Consider the following 6,000-nt stretch of genomic DNA (forward strand, 5'->3'; position numbering starts at 1 on the left):
TCCAGTTTCCTCCCACAGTCCAAAGATGTGCAAGTTAGATGGAGTGGCCATGCTAAATTTCCCATAGTGTCCACAGATGTGCAGGTTAGGTGGATTAGCCATGGGAAATGCAAGGTTATGGGGATCAGTAGTGGGATGGGTCTGACTGTGATGTTCTTTGGAGTATTGGTTTGGGCTTGATGGGCCAAAAGGCTGACTTCTGTGTTGTAGGGATTCAACGACAGTTGAAAGGGAAACATATGATGGGGGTGTGTTGGGGGCAGAGGTAAATTAAATTAATCTTCACTTTTATCCATTGAAGTGTTTGAGGCATTTGACCATATGGAGAAAAGATCAGAGCTAAGCCCAATCCTGTTCTTAACTAATTTCTTAATGTAATATATTCTGCTAGGTAATGATGATCTAGCTGATTTATTTGCATCTTGTGTGGACAGCAGGAGGCCAATTATAGCAATTGAACCTTTCCTCAAATTGAGATAGACTGAGAGTTCATTTTAGAGCAAACTGAAAGTTGAATCTAGGTCCTGCTGATTTCTTTGGCTCAGCTCTGCACTGCATAGTCCCTTTGACTTGGTCAGATATACCTTAAATATGACACAGAGAGGGACAGTATCATGTTTAAAAAGAAATGACTACTCTGAACCTGCTGACACCCCTGTCTACAGCACTGCAGAGCTTAAGAAATGTCCTTTAGTCAGCATTACTGGAGGTAGGCTGGCTCAGTTGTTGCAGAGCAACAAAAACATAAATAAGATATAGACAGATCAGATTCCTGTCATTCTTTCCTCCTTGATGAGAAGATAATTTATGTAGAGTTCCAGAAAACCAACCACACCCTTTGTAAACTCAAGCTGTACCATTATTTCTCCTGCCTCCTCCCCGATTATGTGCTATGAAATGCCCTGAAAAGTTTTACAATGTTAAAGGTGCTATATAAACAGAATTTGTTGTTGCGCTGATGTTTGCAGTGTAATTCTTTGCGGACGGTTCTCTCTATTGACATTATGGAGTACAACTGGTTTCTTATCATTTTAAGGCAGGGCTTTACACGCAGTTTGTATATTCCAGGAAACTGAGCAGCTTTAAAACAGTATCAGTTTCAATTCTCATCCAAAAATTCTGCATCATCTTTTTAGATCCTAACCACAAAGGGCAGATAGGTTCAACACAAAGGAGCTGCTCTCATAAGGTAAGAAATACCACAGTCAATGTACTCACAGCCTGATCACAAAAGTAACACTAAGGAAAATGACTAAATCTACCTAATTTTTAGTGGTGTTGGATGAGGGATAAATGTTAGGCCAAGATACCAAGAAAAACTGTCCACTCCTTTTAGACATTGCACCATCAATCTTAATGTCCAGCTGAGAGAACAGATAGTGTCTGCATTTAGCATCTCGTGTGAAAAGGCAGCACCACCAACAGTTCAACATTTCCTTTATTTGTCTTAGTTTCAGGTTGATCTGTTGATGTGCTCACAATGACAGGGCTAAAATACATAATGAACTTGGCTCTTCACAGTTTCCCACAAATGAGGAAGCAAGGAAACTGAAACAGCAGCCTGGATGGTGTTCGCAAGAATGGGAAAGTTGAATTCTATAACTTATTGCCAGTTAGGCGAAAGTGAGGACTGCAGATTCTGGAGATCAGAGTTAAAAAAGTGTGGTGTTGGAAAAGCACAGCCGGTCAGGCAGCATCCAAGGAGCAGGAGGGTCAACATTTCGAGCATAAGCTCTTCATCAAACGTTGACTCTCCTCCTCCTCAAATGTTGCCTGACCGACTGTGCTTTTCCAGCACCACACTCTTTGAATATTTGTTGCCAATCCCAATTCTTGGCTCTTGTGAAGCATCCCAATTTTAGGCTCTGATTTCCAGTCCCAGTTCATATCTCTCAGTTAATACCCATATGTGTTTCAGTCCCAACTCAACTATATATCATTAAATCCCAGACTTAGGATCTATCAGGTACCATGTCCCTTGATTGTTCTTATTCCATGGTTTTTGACTCCAGTCAGAAGCCTCTATTCTCCAACTGACCTTTGTTTCTATCTCAGATCACAGTTTCAGATTCCTGCGTTCATGAAACAAAGGCATATATGACCGATCCATAAAACAACTGTGAGTACAAGAGCAGCTGAGAGGTTAGGAATCCTGCAGCAAGTAACATTCCTCCTGATTCCCCAAGATCTGTCCACCATCCACAAGGCAAAAACCAGAATGTGATGGCAAATTACCACTTCCCAAGATAGGTCCAGCTCCAAAGCACTCAAGAAGGTTGACACCATCTAGGAAAAAGCAGTACGCTTCATTGGCACCACATCCACTTACACCATCACTGACACTCAATAGCAGCACAGTGCACCATCTAGAAGATGCACAGCAGAAATTCACCAAAGTTCCTTAGATAGCACCTTCCAAACACACAACCACTTCTGTCTTGAAGGACAAGGTCAGCAGGTAATTGGGAATACCACCAGTTGCAAGATCCCCTCCAAGCCACTCACCATCCTGACTTGGAAATGCATTATTGTTTCTTCAGCGTCACTGGGTCAAATTCCTGGAACTTTCTCCCGAACACCTACACCAAAACGACGGTAACAGTTCAAGGACACAGCTAATTGTCACCTTCCCTGAGGTAGTTAGGAACGGGTAGTACATGCTGGCCCAGTCAGCATGGTCCACATCTCCTGAGTGAATAAGAAAAAAAGCAACAGACTGTACAGCCAGCATTTCTTTTGTCAGTCAGTGTTCTCCCTTCCTCTCCTGGAGATGTTGTGATCTATGCTATGTGTTGCACACATATACAACCAAATCTGCTTGGTTCAGTGGATTATTCTGGTGAGGGGCAAAGCATTGAGTGCCACAGGCCGTTTTATTGATTATGGAGCAGGGGTTGGGGAAAATTGGGGCTGTTGGCAAGGCACGGCAACCAAAACAGTTTTGGTCCTCACACAACCACCATTTCAGTGCACATTTGATCAACAATCCCTAGTATTGGGTTAGGTTGATCAGGCACCTCCTTCTGACTTGAGTCATAGAGAATTACAACATGGAAACAGGCCTTTTGGCCCATCGTGTCCTGACTGGTCATCAAGCATCTACCCACTCTCGACCCATTTTCCAACACTTGGCCTAGAGCCTTATTTGCTATGGTACTTCAAGCATTCAGCTAAGTACTTCTTAAATGTTGTGATGGTGCCTCTGCTGCCCTTTAAGAAGTGAGTTCCAAATACCTCAACCCTCTGAGTGAAAAGAAATCTTCTTTAAATCCACTCTTAGTCTCCTGTGCTTAACCTTAAACCTTTCCATTTGATTGTTGATCCCTCTACTGTGGGGAAACGTTTCTTTGGATCTATCGTACTTCTGACTCTTATAATTTTGTACATTTCAATTCAGTCCACTTCAGCCTTTTCTGCTCTAGGGAAAACAATACCATCCTATCTAGTCTCTCATTATAATTAAATCATTCCAGCTCAGGCAATATTCTGATAATATCCCAGGCAGCTTCTCTCATGCAAACCCATCCTTCCTATAGTGAGACGACCAGAACTGTACACAGTACTCCAGCTATGGCCTAATGAATGATATATGCAGCTCCATCATTACCTCTTTGCTGTTGTATTCAATGCCATGATGAATAAGGGCAAATACCATCATTTTCATCATTTATATAAATGATTTGGTTGTGAATATAGGAGGTATGGTGATTTGCAGATGACACCAAAATAGGTGGTGTAGTGGACAGTGAAGAAAATTATCTCAGAGTCCAACAGGACCTCGATCAGATGGGTCAATGGGTCAAGGAGCAGCAGGTGTAGTTTAATTTAAATAAATGTAAGGTGTTGCATTTTGGTCAGGCAAACAAGGGCTGGACTTATATGCATAATGGTAAGGCCCTAGGGAGTGTATGTGTACAAGGGACCTAGAGGGGCACATGCATTGTTCCTTGAAAGTGGAATTGCAGATAGATTTAGATTTAGACTTTTTTGTCACTAGCTGCCAGAGAAGGTGGTGGAGGCGGGCACAATTAAAACATTTAAAAGGCATCTGGATTGGTATATGAACAGGTAGGCAGGGTGATGAAGAAGGTATTTTGCATACTTGCCTTCATTGGTCAGTGCATTACGTATAGGAGTCGGGATGTCATGTTACGACTGTACAGGACATTGGTGAGGCCACTTTTAGAATATTGCAAATATTTCTGGTTACCCTTCTAGAGGAAGGACATTATTAAATGAGGGAGGGTGCAGTGGATTTGAGTTAGAGGCAGAGGGAAAATAGGCTGGGGCTTTTTTTTCTGGAGTGTCAGAAGCTGAGGGGGATCTCATGGAGGCTTATAACATCATGGACGGCACGGTGGCACAGTGGTTAGCACTGCTGCCTCACAGCGCCAGAGACCTGGGTTCAATTCCTGCCTCAGGCGACTGTCTGTGTGGAGTTTGCACGTTCTCCCTGTGTCTGCATGGGTTTCCTCCCACAGTCCAAAAACGTGCAGGTCAGGTGAATTGGCTATGCTAAATTGCACGTAGCGTTAGGTGCAGGGGTAAATGTAGGGGCATGGGTCTGGGTGGGTGTGCTTCGGCGGGTCGGTGTGGACTTGTTGGGCCGAAGGGCCTGTTTCCACACTGTAAGTAATCTAATCTAATCATGAGGGGCATGGATAGATTGAATAGCCAAGGTCTTTTTCCTAGTGTGGGAGTAATCCAAACCAAAAGGGCATAGACTTAAGTTGAGAGGGAAAACTTTAAAAAGGTCCTGAGGGTAACTTTTAAATGCAGAGGATGGTGCATGTAAGGAATGAGTTGCCAGAAGAGGTTATTGAGGTATATACAATGACAATATTTAAAAGGCACCTGAATGGGTGTATGAATAGGAAGGGTTTAGAAGGATATGGGCCAAATCTTGGCAAATGGGACCAAGTCAGATTGGGATGTCTGGTCAAGTTGGACTGAAGGGTCTGTTTCCATGCTGTATGACTGTATGATGCAAAGTTTCCTAAATGCCTTCTTAATCTGTTTATCCACCTGTCCAGTTGCCTTCAACAATCAGGTCCCTCTGCTTGTCTCTAATTCCTAGCATGCCTGCATTCTTCCTGCTATTCCCACTGTTAACTCAGCGTTAGCCAGGTATCAAACCTAAAACCTTCCTAGTCTGTGTGGTTTACTACCACATCAGGTATATTTAATCATTCAGCTTTCAAGGAATGTTTTCCTATTTGCCCTCCGAATTGACATTTACATGTACTGTATCGTACTCTGTTCTGCTACTTCAGCCTTTCTTCAGTAAGGTTTAACAGTCCAATCTTGATCTTTTTTTTGGAATCCTTGAACAATGTTAAGAGTTTTACTGTTATTGATATATTTGGTTGAACATTTAGTTCATGATGCTACTTGTATAACTGTCACTGGCACATTCAGTACACTGCAGTGATTGCATATGAAATAAAGATCAAAGCTGAATTCAGGGTCAAGACTTTTTAAAATGATCATTGGCACCAGAAGGTAAGATCTGAAATAAATCATTAAGTTCTATAGTTTACAGATTACAAACTTTTTACAGCTTAGTACAGGGAATTTGGTAAAACTAGTCTATGCTGACATTCTACTTGATAGGAGAAAGTGAGGTCTGCAGATGCTGGAGATCAGAGCTGAAAATGTGTTGCTGGAAAAGCGCAGCAGGTCAGGCAGCATCAAAGGAGCAGGAGAATCGACGTTTTGGGCATAAGCCCTTCTTCAGGAATGAGGAAAGTGTGTCCAGCAGGCTAAGATAAAAGGTAGGGAGGAGGGACTTGGGGGAGGGGCTTCGGAAATGCGATAGGTGGAGGGAGGTCAAGGTGAGGGTGATAGGCCGGTGTGGGATGGGGGCGGAGAGGTCAGGAAGATGATTGCAGGTTAGGAAGGCGTTGCTGAGTTCGAGGGATTTGACTGAGACAAGGTGGGGGGAGGGGAAAATAGGAAACTGGAGAAACCTGAGTTCATCCCTTGTGGTTGGAGGGTTCC

The 6,000-nt window shown here is 43.0% G+C and overlaps 1 long non-coding RNA gene across 1 annotated transcript in view; it reads left to right on the forward strand.

The window, feature by feature from the left end:
- LOC122549544 overlaps positions 1–6,000 on the forward strand; it is a 55,676-nt gene that overhangs the window by 42,064 nt on the left and 7,612 nt on the right. Inside the window, exon 3 of the long non-coding RNA XR_006311567.1 lies at positions 1,137–1,189. This is a non-coding gene — a long non-coding RNA (uncharacterized LOC122549544). The remainder of the gene's footprint in view (positions 1–1,136; positions 1,190–6,000) is intronic.

Source organism: Chiloscyllium plagiosum, chromosome 4 (assembly GCF_004010195.1).
Source record: "Chiloscyllium plagiosum isolate BGI_BamShark_2017 chromosome 4, ASM401019v2, whole genome shotgun sequence".
NCBI classification, from domain to species: Eukaryota; Metazoa; Chordata; class Chondrichthyes; order Orectolobiformes; family Hemiscylliidae; genus Chiloscyllium; species Chiloscyllium plagiosum.